General features: G+C 37.6%; 1 long non-coding RNA gene across 1 annotated transcript in view; it reads left to right on the top strand.

Annotated features, from left to right (window-relative positions):
• The window catches only part of LOC132535402 (uncharacterized), a 99,281-nt gene that overhangs the window by 77,320 nt on the left and 4,590 nt on the right, over nucleotides 1–17,371 (top strand). The window lies entirely within an intron of this gene.

Raw genomic sequence — 17,371 nt, 5'->3', positions numbered from 1 at the left:
TAAGTGGTTCAATGTTGATGTCTGTTAAATGTCACTTGTCAAAGTGGCAAGTGGCACTATATGAAAGTCACAAAATGAAGCCTGTGAGTGAAAGAAAGAAGGTATAACAGTTCAACACAAAAATGTATGCCCAAGTGATTTAGACTTTAATCCCGAATTAGGGTTTACTAACTATGCACGAGGTGTCTTTCCTATTTATTAGTGCCACTGAGACCCTGCCTATTCCCATACTGTTCCTGCTTCAAGACTGGCCTTTTCCGTTGTTAATGTTGGTAGAGACAGAAAGAAAGGGAGAGGAGATTTAAAAAAAAAGGGGGTGGGGAGTAAAATAGACAACTGCAGACCTGCATCACCACTTGTCAAACATCCCTCTGCAGGCGGGGAGCTGAGGGCTAGAACCTGGATCCTCGCACACAGTGCTGTGTTCACTTAACCAGGAGCATCACTGTGCGGCTTCCCACTTCTGCATTTTTAATCTCTTCTCAAAAATTATCTCATCATAGTTTATTTCTGCATTTGAAGAGAACTTGATTCCATTTGCTTATTATTTTCTGTTGCCTACAAGTTAAAGAATAAGTCAAAAGGAATATCAAAAATCGCTTAAATAAAAATAGCCACTACATGTGTAACTCTTAAAACAAATAAAAATGTATACACACACATATGTATACACAGAACTGAATTTGTGGTGGATAAAAGATATGGGTATGTTTCTCCAAGTGATCGTTGGATTTTCACAAAGCAAGTATTTCACAAACGCATCTCTGACAGTTGTGTTTTCCACTGAGACTTAGAAAAATTATCAAACACACAATTCTTTGCCCTGACTTCCATATGGTTAAGAGAAATCCACAAGTAGAGATGTAAGGACATTGTTCTAGAGTATGGTAGCTAATAATGTGGCAAGAGAAAAATGACAGGGAAGCCACGGCAGGAAGTGATTTATGGTGTGCAAGGTAAGGCTGGCCATACCCAGCACTATTGTTTGAATGCTTCTGGGCATAAATAAACCCCTTTGGGCTTCCATTTTTGGTTCAGCATGAACAGCAGTAAATTATGGATTACAGCTTTGTGTTGGAGCATTCTGCCTGTGAATCCCTTCCCCCTCCACATCCCATACTAATGCCTTGCAAACATTTCCATGGCCCATGAAAAGACAAGGAAACATTTATGCTCATTAAGCAGTTTAGCAGTTTGAGCCCCACCAGCAGGGGAGTCGCTTCACAGGTGGTGAAGCAGGTCTGCAGGTGTCTGTCTTTCTCTTCCCGTCTCTCTTCCCCCTCCTCTCTCCATTTCTCTCTGTCCTATCCAACAACAACGATATCAGTGACAACAACGATAAAACAATAAGGGCAACAAAAGGGAATAAATAAAATAAAATAAAATAAAATAAAATAAAATAAAATAAAATAAAATAAAGATTCAGAAGCGGAGGCTGGGTGGTAGACCAGCAGGGTAAGTGCACATGGCGCAAAGCTCAAGGGATCCCGGTTCAAGCCCAGGGCTCCCCACCTCAGGGGGTTTGCTTCACAGGAGGTGAAGCAGGTCTGCAGGTGTTTGTCTTTCTCACCTCTGTCTTCCTTCCCTCTCTTGATTTCTCTCATGAAGACTTCAGAAGAGACTTCTACAAAATTCAGAGACTTCTACAAAATTCCATTTTATTGAAACAGAAATCATAGCATTTTTTAAAGACAGAGATGAGCCTGGAATGACCACAAAAAGCTCACAGTGGTCCAAGTGCTATTTTAGTACACCAGAACTTAAGCCACGTGATTTTTCTTTCCTGAATTCAAAGAAACAGAAGGAATTTTAACACAAATTAGGACAGAATATTTGGAACTGCTGTTTATGATTTAGATAGAGAAATATTATTTTCACATTAAATAAGAAGTAAAATCTGAAATAAAACTTTCTTTTTCAGAGTTTGCCTTTCTTTCACTGAAAATTGTAGTACAGCTGGGGAGATAGCACAGAGGTTATGTAAAAAGACCATCATGCCTAAAGTACCCAAAGTTCCAGGTTCAATCCCCAATACCACCAGAAGTCAGGGTTTAGAGGTGTTCTAGGTAAAATAAATAAAAATGTGGTCTAAGGAGATAGCATACTGGCTATGAAAATAATTTTTCATGTCCAAGGAGCTGTGGTCCCAGGTGTAATCCCCAGCACCATTATAAACCAAAGCAGAAGGGAGACGGGCAGTAGCACAGCGGATTAAGCGTACATGGCACAAGCGCAAGGACCAGCTTAATGATCCTGGTTCAAGCCCCCGGCTCCCCACCTGCAGGGGAGTCCCTTCACAGGCGGTGAAGCAGGTATGCAGGTGTCTGTCTTTCTCTCCCCCCTCTGTCTTCCCCTCCTCTCTCCATTTCTCTGTGTCCTATCCAACAATGACGACATCAATAACAATAATAATAACTACAACAATAAAAACAACAACAAGGGCAACAAAAGGAAATAAATAAATAAATAAATAAATAAACCAAAGCAGTGTACTACTCTGGAAAGAAAATAAATAAATAAATAAATAAATAAAAAGCACCATCACCACCAACTACATAAAACTTTTGGGAATCTAATTATGATTTATTATTTGCTTCCTTCATAACTAAGCTAAAATAATCATTAACTCACAGCCAGAATCTATGGGACCATTTCAAAGAGAATTAATACTTCTGAAAATAATTACAAATCTTGATTCTTTTCTCTTATTCATTACAATTAATAATCACAATCACCAGCTGATCAGCTTAAAATTATTTGCTTGAGTTTTATCTTTGTCATTAGGGCAATTATTATTATTATTTCAATTTACATATTTGCGTGCTGAAGTTCTGCATTTATGTCTTCTCTCATGGATGATCTATCACAATGATAAGTAGCCTTTTTTTCATCACCCTGGAATATTTTGTACGATCAATCAAGTGGAAAGATAAGTAGTATTGTGTATCATAAAATATTTAAGTGTTGGGAGTCGGGTGGTAGCTCAGTGGGCTAAGCGCAGGTGGCACCAAGTGCAAGGACCGGCATAAGGATCCACTTGGAGCCCCTGGCTCCCCACCTGCAGGGGAGTCTCTTCACAGGCGGAGAAGCAGGTCTGCAGGTGTCTGTCTTTCTCTTCCCCTCTCTGTCTTCCCCTCCTCTCTCCATTTCTCTCTGTCCTACCCAACAACGACATCAATAACAACAACAATAAAAACTACAACAATAAAAAAAAAAAACAAGGGCAACAAAAGGGAATCAATAAATAAATTAATTAAATAAATATTTTAAAATATTTAGTGTTTTCTCTGTGTGAGTTTGCTTTTTAAAGTCAATCTGAATCATCAAGTTGTTCATATAATAATGAATAATGCCTGTATAAGCGAATAATTAACTGCTTGTTGTTTGGCTTCTTTCAATCACTTTGGAAAGCTGGTGATGGTAATGACTAAATTGTAGCCTTTGACTGAAGTCAGAGCGATGACACCTGAGTGTCACGTCAGTGAGCGATTTTTACAAAGTCATTTCTTTCCTTTTGTTTCTATCTCTTGGGCTTCATTACTCTAGCACAACTTTTTCATGTAGTCACAAAGATACAGAAACCACAACACTGAAACTTTCTTCAGGAATCTGAGAACAGGACTCAAGCTTGGGCCATGCACAGGGAAAATGCACTATCCAAATGAGCTATGTCGCTGACCCAGTTAGCTAAGTTTCTAAATTCAAGCCCCCAGCTCCCCACCAGCAGGGGGTCGATACACAGGCGGTGGGTGAAGCAGGTCTGCAGGTGTCTGTCTTTCTCTCCCCCCCTCTGTCTTCCCCTCCTCTCTCCATTTCTCTCTGTCCTATCCAACAACAACAACAGCTATAACACCTACAACAAGCACAACAAGGTGGGAAAAATGGCCTCCAGGAGCAGTCGATTCATAGTGCAGGCACTGAGCCCCAGCAATAACCCTGGAGTCAAAATAATAATAATAATAATAACAATAATAATAATACTCTTTTAGTCTTGTTCTTGCTTTTATTTATTTAGTTGATTGGTCAACTTTTAAAAATTTATTATATCCAGGATACACATTTACATACATACATACACATGTGTGTGGATTTATATAACAAGATCACTGCTCAGCTCTGGTTTGTGGTGGTACCAGTCACACAGCCAGGCCTCAGGCATGAGCAGCTGGTGCATAAGTCTTTGTTATCTCCCAGGCCTAGGATAGACCGCCATATCTATCAAAAATAAACGAGAAAGGATATGGTTAGTGTAGCAGTATGTTCTCACTTTCTCATTTTTTTTGTTTTGTTTGTTTTGCACAAACTGACTTGCAGCTGGGTGTTACAAAGTTCAAACTGCATTACTGATCTGCTCCTAATCTGAAATGCCTTCTTTGCTCACTGTTAAATACCTGAAATTTAAACTTGTATTCCAATAGTAAAAGACCTCCGTTTCTAGTTTCTATCCTAATCACTCAAGTAAATAGTTCTCCCTGGGATATCATTTCAACATAAATAGTTAAACCCACTGTGTTCTCATCCTTCAGACCCTAAAGTATTAAGGATGAAAACTTTCAAATCCAGGCTTTTATGGATTTTTCTTTCATCCTGTGTCATGGATGTCTATATTTTAACTCCTTCCCTCTTGCCCCTTGCCTCTGCATTTTTATGTAAATGCATTCTGCGACTAAAGTGTTTATGACTATTGGTTGCCATGTGGTCGTCTTCTGCTCCTTAATAGAATGCATTCCTGCTTTCTGAACTTCCTTGGCAGCTATCTCTGTGTTCACTGTCCTCCAATCAGCATCAGCCAATGCGACCACTTAAATCTGATCCCACTGTCTGAACCAGTTACTCAGATAAAAGGCAGCCAACATCTAAGCCCCACTCCATGTGGGACCCTCTTAATACTTCCCGCCAGAGTGGACATGGTTCCTCTTACCAGAAGTGTCTGTTTTGTGTTTCTTTCACTCATTCTTTATCTGTTCCCATGTCTTCTCCTGGATTCTTGCAGGCTCTGTCTTAAGCAGGAACCAATTATGCGGAATTTAACCAAAGGCTTTCTGAAATTCAAACAGTCATAACATATGTACTGTCATTCTCAACACTGCTGGTACCACTTCATATGAGAAAGGATGTCAGAGAGTAGATATGCTTTCTCAAACTGAATCTGTAATTTCTATTTTGCTCCCTGGGCTAAAGAAAAATAATGAGTCAACTAATTTTTAAAATTTTATTCCACACATAGTTGTGTTACTTAATCATCACACAAAATTTCCAGATTTCTAAAAACCTTGCTTGAGAGGTTGGTTTCCTTTCAATCACCTTTAAGCCAATGGTCTATTCTGTTACCCATTTTCTGCCAATGTAAAAACTGTAATAGCAGTACCGCAACAAAAAATAAATGTTAATCCAGAGTTCTGATCCAGGCTTTTTTGATTTTCAGATATATCCAAGTTTTACTTGTGGTTTCCCATAGAAATAAGCTTGATACCAATTAATGCACGTTCTTAAAAATTGCAACTTATTAAAGTCACTCTACTGTGGAGGGTGCAGTTTATTTCTTGAATAAGTTAGAAAGTTTTTATTTGATATCACTGCAATAGCTGAACAGCCTTATTGTGAGGTTGAGTCTGAAAAAGAGTGGCAGGTGAACTTGTTTTGAAACCGAAAATTTACTAGCTTTCCGGTGACTTCTTTGTGCTATAAGAGACTGCTTGGTATGTGAATTGAGAAACTTATAGATATGCTTATATGTATTTCTATCTCTGCAAAATATTTTTTTAATATGTTATTTATTTTCATTTTGAGAGAGATGCAGAGAGAGAGAGAGAGACAGAGAGAAACACCAGAGCACTGCTCAGCTCTAGTTTATAGTGGCATGGGGGATTGAACCTTGGACTTTGGAGCCTCTGGCATGAGAGTCTGTCTGCATAATAATTATGCTATTTCCCCCTGCCCTCCACAAAAATATTTTCAGACAGGAATTAGTGGAATATGCTTTCAAATGTGAAAAAAATTCAAGTTTAGGAATGTCTTACTAATTTGCATAAAAGGTTACATTATATTCCCAGAGTTGGCATTCAAACACTAGCATTATCCAAATCGGGAATATGCATACCTAGTCACTGATTTTCTGCCTTTCCAGAAAAATGCATATCAACAGAAACACTTGTACCCAATCGTTATCTCAAAAAAAAAAAAAAAAAAGAATTCTTATTCTTATTCCTGAATCCTAAATGAAGGACCCTGTTCTGACTTAAAGAGAATATTATATTAAAAAGATTTTTTTAGATTGGCTGCCGCATTTTACTGGGGATGAGAATGAAAACAGAAGCCAGGATAGAAACACTATCTTGTAGGGTGGGGGTAGGTAGTATAATGACTATGCAAAGAGACTCACATGCTTGAGATTCCAAGGTCCCAGGTTCAATCCTCCATACCACCATCAACCAGAGGTGATCAGTGTGTGCTCTCATGAAACAAACAAACAAAAACACGATGCATCTTGGGAGTTTTCATTGCTTTCCATTTCACAATAGTTTGGAAAACATTTTCTCAAGCTATTTAGTTTAGCTATTTATGTTAGAGGCTTTTTATTGTATGTGTTTACCATTATAGTTCCCTCTACTACAATCATTCAATAACACAGGTATATTCAAAACCTGTCAGACTCAAGGAAAAATAAATGACTGTGGTTAGATTTGACCTGTCATAGCTCATACCAATCCTTAGAAGAAAGGGCAGAGCATACTATATGCTATATGACCCTAAAGTTTGTAATCAGAAGACACCCAAAGAAAGTCATACTTTTAAACCTATTCAACTCTAGTAAATCCATCAGTCGCTATTCATTAAGATGCTTTCCCAAGAAGGAAACATTCTCAAGAGATACCAGATCATTCAAGATGCATTCTCTAGGACCAATTTCTGGCTACGTGGAAGGAAAATGGAAGTAAGAATTTTGCTGAATGCAAAGCTTCTCCGGTCCCAGCATCTGGTATGGTAGTGACAAGTTCTGGAAAAAATTAGTCACACAGTTGCAAGGCTCATTATTACATCTTTGGAAGAAGAATAGCACAAACATTCAAGAAGAGACTTCTAAATGTAGAAAGCTTTACAGACATTTTAAGACTTAAACTGTGAAATGGTATTTGGCTGTGGAACTTTAAGATGGCTGAGAACATGGGGATATTCAGCAGTTGAACATAGGGCTTGCTTTCCTCATGCTCAGGTTCAATCTTGGGTATCATCATTAGACTGAGACTAGCAGTGTTCGGTCTCTTTATCTTTATCTACATTTGGGGGCATAAAATGCAGGTCTTAGAAGGCTGGATGGTGGTGCATTTTGTTGAGCACACATGTTACAATACACAAAGGTCCTAGGTTTGAATCCCAACCCCCACCTTCAGAGGGAAAGCTTCACAAGTGGTGAAACAGTGCTGCTGGTGTCTTTCTGTCTCTCTCTGCCTATCTCCCTCTTCCCTCTTGATTTCTGGTTATCTCTATCCAATAAATAAATAAAGATAATACAAAAAAATTAAAGAAATGGCCAAAATACAATCAGGAAGAAAAGAACTAAAAAGCAATACTGGTAAACAAGAATGGTTTGAACACAAAAGGAGGCATATTTTGTTATTTAGTTAATTGACATACTTACCTCAAAATATACCTTGGCCTAAGTATTTAAAGGTAAGCAAGTAGAACCAATTGGGCTACTGTTGCATGGAATTTTCCCACAGAAACTAGTCACATGCCAAAATATTACATTCTTCTTATGTCTTACTGCTCCTCCTCATCTCATTCCACCTCTCTTCTTTGTGGTCTCCTCTTTGTTTACATCCGTGACCTCCATGTTAACTGAATAGTCAGTCAGTCTGTTGTGAACATCTTATAGATTCCTCATTAGTCAGTCACTACTAAATGTGTGAATAGAATCAGCCTCATAAGACAGGAAGGACAGCATATTATCCCAGTGGATGTCCAATCCCACATAAAGCATTCATAAGTTTGTTTTTGTTTTTTTGGTTTTTGTCACAATGATTTAGATTCATGAGACATTCTAAAACCCTCATCCTATCTAGAAAATAAATCCTACCCACTATATAATATCAATGTGAGAAGCTAATTAAACCCATCAGATGATGATAAAGAAACGTTACACTTCAGATGACTTAACTGCAGTTTTGTCCCAGACACTACCCCAGCTCTCACTACCCTTCCCACCCCCTCAGCACCCTGTGGATTTCTTCCATGGTCTCTCTCCACTTTGAAGTCAGTGGGGGCTCTGAACTTAGAAAAGTCACACAGAGTACAGAGGTACACAAGTATAAGGCTGTTTGACTTTCTGCCCTCGCAGGGATCATGGGGTTGATGAATTAGTAAGCAGAATGAAAAAGAAAAAATATTTCCTAAACTTAGTCCAAACGCAAAGCAAGCATTTTCTTTCTTTCTTTCTTTTTTTTTTTTTTTTTTTGAAGTTCAATTTTGTTTCCTTTCCTTTTCTTATTTTGTATTTTTACCTTTGCCCTTCCTGTTTCCAACAGAGGATGGAAATACTTAAAACCCTTCAGAAAGTCTGCAATGTTGATATTTCTAACAAGGACTGGAGCAGAAGGTATGACTTATGAACCTCTATCCCTTTGATGCGCTATCACTAAAACTGGGAAAGCAAAGCATGAATGTATCAGCCTTCCATTAGCTCTCAAGGGACAGCCAAGATCAAGGAGTCCTTGATGGAGGTTTCAAAAGATGAATAACCAAGCAGACTCCTTCAGTATGCATTATCTCTAATAATTAGTAGAGGACATTCATTGTCCATGCTTCTCTTAAAGAGGAAATATTGAATGTTCTCATTAAATTACATATGATTTCCAACTATCCATCATTTACTAAAACAGTTCAAGTCCTTAAAAGGAAGATACTTTATAAATTCTTACCATAATGGCCATCAGAACATTTTAATAAGCAGTTAGTATTTATTAAGCATATGATAGATATTTTATTAAAATAGATGTTAATGCCAATAGGAGACATTTTAACATATTGGCTAGTTAATATCAACTTCTGAGATTTTTCCAATGGGCAAAATAAACTTTAACCATTGTATATTACAATTTTCCGGGTAGTTTATTTTTATTGTACTATTGAATTTACTTTCTCTTCTTATTTCTTTGCCTTTCTTTGACTTAGAGCAATTCACCTGGTAACTTTCCATTCACTTAATTCCAATATATTTTTCCTGGAATCTACAATTGAAGCTTAAGTATGTACATTTTTAGGTGGATTGTGACAACAATCAAGTGAATATATTTTAATTCAGTGGGGTATAAGAGATAAGAAACAACATTAAAATCTTAGAGGTAGAGAAAGAGCCCAAACCTTAAACCGTGCTTTTTGACTCATATCTGAGGGAACCTGGCAATTGGACTTTTAGTGCTATAACTTTTATACCTGGGCAAACTAGGACAAGTTTCTCACCTACATTGAAGTCTTTTTCGCTGGAAGATGATCCCCAAAGGAAAAGGAGAGTGACTAAAGATTGTAGGCCTGAGGAGACAGCATAATGGTTAAACAAAAGACTGTCCTGCTTGAGACTTTGAGCTCCCAGGTTCAATCCCCAACACCACCATAAGCCAGCCAGATGTGAGCAATACTCTGCTCTCTCTCCCTCTCTCTCTCTCCCCCCCTCTCCCCCTTTCTCTTTCTCTCTCTCTACTCTCTCTCTCTCTTTCTCTTTGTGTGTATGTGTCTGTCTTTCTCTTTCTACAAAAATAAACAAATTATTTTATAAAAAAAAAAAACAACCCTGTAACTACTTATACAGTATTAACTTTTATGGAGTAGCCCAGCATAATAAGTACCTATGTCTTCTGAGTCTGAAATATTGCTGCAATGATAATCGTGATTTCACTTCCATTTTGTTTTAATACAAAATCTTATAGGGTATATGATAATTATGGTTCTCAATTAAGAATCTGAAACAGTGGATATTTTGTAAAGCTAGTCCAAATTTATTGTCTTGTGACTAGAAAATGATAAAACTGGACTAAGTTTAGTGATAATCTCACAGCTTTTTATTTCTTGTGTGTATCTCATCCCTGCAGGCACTGTTCACTATAGATGGATACATTCATCCAACGACAAACACAGAGATATTTCCATATTATGGGTAAAACAAAAAAAGACTTAAGCATAGGCAAAGTTTATCAGTGCACCTTAGGGTCAAAAGTGTAAATAGTAGTCAAGATTTAAACTTTAATAGCCTAACTTCACAGCCAAGTTCTTAGGCATAATTATCGCCTGTCTCCCTGGAAGAGTACTTGATATGACTTTGCAGCAATTATTAATGAATTTAATTGCATCCTAACAATTAAGAGACTTATCTCAGTAGCTTGCATAGAAGTTAGGGTTTGATTTAACTTTCATAAATTTTAGTCTGGTTATCTTTCCATTGTACCATCATATCTCCAAAAAAATAAAAAAGTTTACTTTTTATTGTATCTCCTGTAATCTTCACTTACCTAATAACATTTTCTGCATTCATTCATAAAAGTATAGATAGAGGATGTTGGATAAGAGATTGTGATTACTTTCTTGTACTTATGACCTCACAGACAGAAGAGATAAATATTCATTTCTAAGAGAACGGGAGGATATGAAGTGGTCAGGATAGCAGACCTATGACCTCACATTCACAAGTCCAGAGCCGTACTGCCATTCCATCTCTCAACTCTATTTATTTATTTTGATTCACTATTGCGTAAGGGCTGTATTACTGTGTAGATGTCAGCTTCATTTGAGCAAGGAAAAAAAAAAAATAAACAAATGGATCCACTCTGGCTAATTCAGCAGCAGAGTATGAACTAAATCACCTGATGTCTCACTCTCTCCAGGTGGGGAGGTGACTGATAGTTTTAACTGGCAACAATTACAGATTACTACTCTAAATGCCATCACTGTGACATGTGTGGACACAGTTCAGTAAGATAATAGAGAGTGATCTCAGAGATCTGGTGGGATTAGATGTTGTGTATTCCATCATATGTTGCAGTCAATTGCATAATTTATACAGAAAAGGGAGGGAAGATTCGTGAATGAGGTCCGCAGGTTAGAGCCCATCCACCCCTTTGCATGGAAGAAAGTTTTTATTCTTTGTCTCTGTTTCTCTGCTGCACTGTCTCTTCTCTCTTTCTGAAAGTGTCAGCCCAAAGTGGTGAAGTCCCTGAGATGACAACAACAAGAAAGGAAATATAATTATTCTATACATTTAAAAGTGTTGTGAAGTATACTACATACATTTGTAAATGTAAACATTCATTTATTGAGTTCCCTTAAAACAAGTGTCATTAATTGATGTATTTGATACTTTTTAATATAAATTGATGTCAAAACAGAACTGCAATTTTAAAAAAGCAAGATTTTAGTTCTAGTTGTTTAAAAATATTTAGAAATGAATGTTTAAATAAAAATAGTTTTAACAAAAGAACATACATGAGGACATAAAAAATCACGTGATAGCCTCCTGCAGGAGTTGGGAGGGTCTTCACAAGTGGTGAAGCAGGTCTGCAGGTGTCTATCTCTCTCTATCTCTGTCTCCCTGCCCTTCTAAATGTCTCTCTGTCCGTATTAAATAAACTAGAAAGAAAGAAAGAAAGAAAGAAAGAAAGAAAGAAAGAAAGATCACATGGTAGGAGGTAAGTAAAATGAATTCACTGAAAACGAAATATCTTCTGTGATCTCAATAATTGTGAGACAAGAAGGGATAGTGTATCTTTTGCCCCTCCTATCACGAAGAGATAGTTCTGTTAAATATGTTGTTATTATCATACCTAAAAATCTATCCTGTGATTAAAAAGGCACATCTTGAAAGCTAAAATAAAATAAATAAGAAGGAAAGAAAGGAAGAATAAGTTAAGTTTTAAACAGATCTCACAACTTAAAATTGGAATATGAAGTGGGTCAGGGTGCATATTGTTTTATGAAACAAGTTTCGGGTGTTCATAGATCACCTCACGCACTACGTAAGAAATGCCATTATATGTTTTCATAATTCTTATGCCACCTCTATAAAACAAAGTGACTGAGATATCTCACACTGTAATAAGTGGATGACAATCCCAGTCTTCATTTCTTTTGGTTGAAAAGTTATGGAATTCATAATTGAAAGGAATTATGGATCACGTAGTTCACCATCCTCATCAGTTCACAGTCCTTGTTTGGGAGCTTGGTGGGAGTGGGAGTCAGCTGTTGATATTCTAGTCACTCACTACTTCTCAAATCTACCAGGAAATCTGGAGTTTTGTGATGTTGTGATTGACTGAATGATCTATCCTTTTGGATAAGGTTGGTAACCTTATAGCATGATTTGACAAATTTGCAAGTCTTTTTGTTGTTGTTGTCTTATATTTTGTTTTCCTAAGTAGTCTAGATCACTCCGGAGGCAAACAGATCTCACAAATTCAGCCAACAGAGAGGCAGAAGTATTCATTTGTGTGAAGCCCATCAATGCAAGTGTTGGGAGTTTTCTTCAAAAAGAAACATTTGCAGCCAATTGACATTGTAGAAGATTGACTTGAGTAAACTGTATCAAGAGAGAAGTGTCTGCTGACAGTTTGACAAAAGTACATGCTTTATCAGAGGAGAGGTCTAGGCGTTACACTACCACTCCCAATGAGACCTTGGAGTATTGCAAAGGCATCCATTCACAGCTTTTACAGTGATGAATGAAGTCCTAGCAGATGCCTTGCAGAGAGGGATAGAGAAGAATAGATCCTCCTAAGCCTGCCCTTTCCCCCTCTGATTGAACCAGGCAGATGATTAGAGAAAGAATGTTTTGGGCAGTTTAATGAAACCCATCTGCCCTGAATGTTAACAGGAAAAGCCTTCAGAAGCTCTTAGAAAGAAAGGCAGTTTCAATTTATAAAGACCATTGATATAGATGTGTACACATATGCAGAAATATATTTATCCTTCCCCCAAAAAGAACATCTCTGACCCACATTTCAGGTTTCCTCAATAGTGATGGGAATTTTATGGTCAGGGATAAATTACTAAAAAACAAACAAAAAAACAAATTGAATACTGAAATTGTAATTTTTGCACAATGACTTCATTCTGGTTCTAACACTGAAACTTGCTCACAAAAACTTAAACTCTGGGTAAAGCAATTCCTTCAACTTTCTCATTTTAAATCTCATAGAGATGATGTTTATTTTAATACTAGATCAAATATTCTATATTCCTTCTGAGGGATGCCTTTGCCTGAATATTTTTGTCAAGCTTCAGTTAATATAATTTTCATATTTCTAGTATTTAAAATGTTGTAATATATGGATAAATATGGCATGCATAGGCATCTACTGAAATAGACCTGCAGAGGAATAGCGCTAAATTAAAAAAAGCAAAATGGTGAATTTTACCACATACTTTTGTACTAAAATATTAGAATTTCAGCTAATTAACAATTTAACATACATGTTTTATATACATTGCTATTTATGTAAAACTGATTAAAATATTGTAAATTAATAACTTAATTTTCTATTGCCATCAGTGCTCTTATGTTCCTGTATGGCAAATCCACTGCTCCCGGAAATCTTTTTTCTTTTCTTTCTTTTTTTTTTTTTGATGGACACAGAGAAAAACTGAGAGGAGACGAGGAGGTAGAGAAGGAAAAAAGATGAGAAACGCAAACATTGGTTCACTGCTTGTGAAGTGGCCCCCTACTACAGGTGGCATCTGGATAGCAGGCCAAATCCTGGTCCTTGCACATGGTAACATGTAAGTTTTACCAGGTAGGACACTACCCACCTCCTAATTAAATTTCATTTACTTTTCACATGCGTTGGCTTTTCCTCTTTACAGATGGAATCTTCAAGCACATCCAATTCAATTTTTTCTTATTTATAAAATAAATTAGTTGTATTGCTGTGCGCTAGCAACAAACAATCCCTAAATGAAATTAAGAAAACTTACAATAGTGTCTAAAGTAGTTATGAATAAATTTAAACAGTGAAAAATCCATACATTGGAAACCACAAAACGTTATTGAAAAAAAGCAAAGAACTAATAAAATGGAATATTTCAGGTTCTTGAACTGAAAGTTTTTTTTAAAAAATTATTTATAAAATGGAAATATTGATAAGACCATAGGGTAAGAGGGGTACAATTCCACAAAATTCCCACCACCAGAACTCCATATCCCATCCCCTCCCTTGACAGCTTTTCTATTCTTTATCCCTCTGGGAACATGGAGCCAGGACATCATGGGGTGCAGAAGGTGGAAGGTCTGGCTTCTATAATTGCTTCTGTGCTGAACATTGGCGTTGGCAGGCTGATCCATACTCCCAGCCTGTCTCTCTCTTTCCCCAGTGGAGCAGGGATCTGAGAAGACAGAGTTCCAGCTAACATGCAGGTGGATCCAAGGTATTGTCTTGGGAGATGGTGTCAGATTTGGAAATAGGATTTGCAAGCTGGATCAGGACAGAGAGTAGCTCGCAAAACATGGGAAAAGTATATATCATTAACTGTAAACCCCATAATTTGATCTGGGGCCCATGTTCATCACAGGAGCCTGTGTAACCTCTGAATCTCTGTAGGTCTGAGCTCACATTCTGTGGTTATGGCTAGGAGCATTCTAAGCTGCCCTCATCTCAGGACGCTCTTCCTCAAGTGGTAGAGTACATTGTCCAACCTCCTACTTCATTGAATGGAGCTTTTCCTACCATTGTTGATCCACATTGAGGGCAAGGTCCTATAGAGGCCCACAAAGGAGTCCATTATGTTGTTCCTCATGGAGAAGACCAGTGATAATGGAGAAAGGAATTTGTTAGAAGTCTAAACCCATCATGTCTGTGTGGGAACCACAGGATTAGGGACTAGGGCCCTGGCTCAAATTACTTTTGAATTTAAACTCCATAACAACAATAGGTTCATTTTCTGGAATCCTGAGTCCCCAGCCCACTTCCCTCAGCAGCACTGACATTTACCAGGAGGGGAATGAAATTAGAAGGATGTGTAAACCTCATCAATGCCAAGGCATCAATTTTATCTAATCTCATTAAAATAGCAACTCCTTTCCAGGTCAGCTACCTTCTCTCTTTCATTGTTGTTGTTCTTATTGTTGGTAGAGGCTAATTTTCATACATGAATGTTCCCTACACTCTCAGTGACTTACATTCTTTTAGAAACTGGGTCTGAATGTATTCTCAAATGCTTTTTGGCTTTAATATGGAAAAAGTCTGTGGTGTCCAGTAAAAGCAACTAAAAAATCAGTCAAGTGTTTTAAAAAAAATTGACTTGGCTTGAGGTCAACATTCTTTTCTTTCAGCATCAAGCATCATCCCTCTCATAAAGAAAACAACTTGGTTTTACTACATGGAATTCCTCCCTATCTGCCTTTATAATATTTCACACAGAATATGATGAAATTCTGGAAAGATTCAGTTCATCCTTTACTTAGTACATTTGTCTCTGATGAGAAAACAAAATCTTTTGAGGTTTCCATGAATCAAAGGAAACTCATTGCCAGCAAGAATGTGTCCAAGTTTCTTCATCCCAAATCATTTTAGAAATATTCTGGCAAACAACAATTACATGAAACTGTGTCACGTTGCCATAGGTGTCTGTACACTTTAAGAGTTGACCCCGTCTGTTCTGGATTTTGCTTTGGTCATTTGATGGAAGGACAAGGAATGTCTCAGCAGCCGCAGTTAGTTAATAGAAGTGAGAGAGCATTTTGAGAGACCCAAAATGTTCATCATTGAATCTGTTTAGGAAGCCTTCACACTGCCAGTTTTGCACTAATCTCCAGCTGATTTTCAATGCAAATACTGCCAGTCTCACTCATGGCCACAGGATTTAGTTATGCACTTGACTGAAAACCATGTCAATGCAAATTCAGAGGATAAACCAGCATGCAAATCCCCAAGGTTTCAGCAAGTTATAATTCAGCCACACTATTAGCAAAACAAGATAGCAATTATGCAAGGAATCAGCTGAAAGGTTATTTTTAATTTAAAATGTCTGCATCTGTACAGCTGGCAAAAATGAAACCCTGCCTATTCTTTCTTGTAAAACGCACCAGTTAGAAGCCAAAAGCCATAGGGTGCATTATCACAGCCCTGTTCTAATATGAGGTGCGCGCGTGCGTACACACACACACACACACACACACACACACACACACACACACATTGCTCTAATTCCTCTCTCTTAGTGTTCTCTTTTCTCATTGGTCAGTGATCAAAGCATATTTTGGCATTCATTGAAAGCTAGATATCTCAGATTCCTGGACATTGCTTCACTTTCTTTTCTGAATTCTTATAATCTCTCCTTAATCTCCTATCTGGGGGTTGTTTGTTGTTGTTGTCATTGCTAAAGTCACTTCAGCTGAGATGGAATCAGAAAGACTGCTGTTTGAGGACATATCATAGTTGATACTGAGAGGGTTATTTGGTTTATTTAGTTTAGTGCTACCAATAGTATCACTGAGAAGACAGCAACCGCCTGTTAGTTTACAATCGTCCGTATTTCTCAAGAGTCGGAGTAGAGAACATAGGCTCTCCTGCAGTGATTTTAGAAGACCAAAAAGAGAATTTTGGCAGGGAGACAAGGAATTGTGTGACCAACCACACTTAGAAATGGCAAGGGTTTAATGAAGCACTTCATGCCTGAGAGATCATCTTGGTCAGAGGTAGAATCTAGAACTTCTAACTAACCTGTTTCTGGGTGAACTTGACAAGCATCTGCCTTCCAGGCTTTATATTGTGTGGCCAGCAGTCACGGATGCCTTAAAACCTCTTAATGCACACTCACTTTATAACCAAACTCGCAAACACTTATAGACCTCTCAAAACTCAACAATTACAGTATGTTAAGCCAATCCAGACCTGATACATTTAGTTACACTTACTTATGTAGCCCCTTTGATGTTGTGGTCATCTTGGGAGACAAAATAAAAAAAATACAAACTAGCATTGGATTTTTGCTCTTGTAGTAGAGAGAGAGACTCAAATCTCACAAGCAAAAGTCAGATTGATATAGATCAGGGAGATAGCTCAAGCTGGTAGAGCACAGGACTTACTTGCATGTCTGAGGCTCCTGGTTTGTTCCTTGACAATCAATGTAGAAGACTGGTACTCTGGCTTCACTCACATGTGAGTGAGATTTGCCCTATAACTTTTGTGGAACAAATAAAATAAGTCTTTTAAAAAAATGTTTCTATTTTTCGCTTGTTTTTAAAAAAATTTATTTATTATTGGATAGAGACTGAGAGAAATTGAGAGAGAAGGGGGAGATAGAGAGGGAGAGAGACAGAAATACACCTGCAGCTCTGCTTCACCACTCATGAAGCTTTTCTCCTGGAACTGGGGAGCAAAGGCTTGAACCT

The sequence above is a fragment of the Erinaceus europaeus genome, chromosome 22 (assembly GCF_950295315.1).
Source record: "Erinaceus europaeus chromosome 22, mEriEur2.1, whole genome shotgun sequence".
Classification (NCBI taxonomy): Eukaryota; Metazoa; Chordata; class Mammalia; order Eulipotyphla; family Erinaceidae; genus Erinaceus; species Erinaceus europaeus.
This window is presented reverse-complemented; position numbering and strand designations above follow the sequence as displayed.